Source organism: Ips typographus, unplaced genomic scaffold, assembly GCF_016097725.1.
Source record: "Ips typographus isolate SLU unplaced genomic scaffold, UJ_Ityp_2.0 IpsContig212, whole genome shotgun sequence".
NCBI lineage: Eukaryota > Metazoa > Arthropoda > Insecta > Coleoptera > Curculionidae > Ips > Ips typographus.
In genome coordinates, this window is record NW_028098557.1 from 38,521 (window position 1) to 40,074 (window position 1,554).

Genomic DNA, 1,554 nt, shown 5'->3' on the forward strand with positions numbered 1-1,554 from the left:
ATTAGTTCAGTAGTTTGACCGGTAGAGGGCTTCAAACTTGACTTAAATTTTCTGTCAAATTTTTTTGCACTGTTTTGTTTAAACCTCTCTACCTGCCTTATTTGACTGACAAGGTGTGAACTTTTATATGTCGATGGATAGCCAATGAAATGGGCTTTCCAACGATATGGCAACTTTGGCTGATTGGTTCAGTAGTTTGACCGCTAGAGGGCTTCAAACTTGACTTAAATTTTCTGTCAAATTTTTTTGCACTGTTTTGTTTAACCTCTCTACCTGCCTTATTTGACTGACAAGGTGTGAACTTTTATATGTCGATGGATAGCCAATGAAATGGGCTTTCCAACGATATGGCAACTTTGGCTGATTAGTTCAGTAGTTTGACCGGTAGAGGGCTTCAAACTTGACTTAAATTTTCTGTCAAATTTTTTTTGCACTGTTTTGTTTAAAGCTCTCTACCTGGCTTATTTGACTGACAAGGTGTGAACTTTATATGTCGATGGATAGCCAATGAAATGGGCTTTCCAACGATATGGCAACTTTGGCTGATCGGTTCAGTAGTTTGACCGCTAGAGGGCTTCAAACTTGACTTAAATTTTCTGTCAAATTTTTTTTGCACTGTTTTGTTTAACCTCTCTACCTGCTTATTTGACTGACAAGGCTGTGAACTTTTATATGTCGATGGATAGCCAATGAAATGGGCTTTCCAACGATATGTCAACTTGGCTGATTGTTCAGTAGTTTGACCGGTAGAGGGCTTCAAACTTGCACTTAAATTTTCTGTCAAATTTTTTTGCACTGTTTTGTTTAAACCTCTCTACCTGCCTTATTTGACTGACAAGGTGTGAACTTTTATATGTCGATGGATAGCCAATGAAATGGGCTTTCCAACGATATGTCAACATTTGGCTGATTTGGTCAGTAGTTTGACCGGTAGAGGGCTTCAAACTTGACTTAAATTTTCTGTCAAATTTTTTTGCACTGTTTTGTTTAAACCTCTCTACCTGCCTTATTTGACTGACAAGGTGTGAACTTTTATATGTCGATGGATAGCCAATGAAATGGGCTTTCCAACGATATGGCAACTTTGGCTGATTGGTTCGTAGTTTGACCGCTAGAGGGCTTCAAACTTGACTTAAATTTTCTGTCAAATTTTTTTGCACTGTTTTGTTTAAACCTCTCTACCTGCCTTATTTGACTGACAAGGTGTGAACTTTTATATGTCGATGGATAGCCAATGAAATGGGCTTTCCAACGATATGGCAACTTTGGCTGATTGGTTCAGTAGTTTGACCGCTAGAGGGCTTCAAACTTGACTTAAATTTTCTGTCAAATTTTTTTGCACTGTTTTGTTTAAACCTCTCTACCTGGCCTTATTTGACTGACAAGGTGTGAACTTTTATATGTCGATGGATAGCCAATGAAATGGGCTTTCCAACGATATGGCAACTTGGCTGATTGGTTCAGTAGTTTGACCGCTAGAGGGCTTCAAACTTGACTTAAATTTTCTGTCAAATTTTTTTGCACTGTTTTGTTTAAACCTCTTCTACCTGGCTT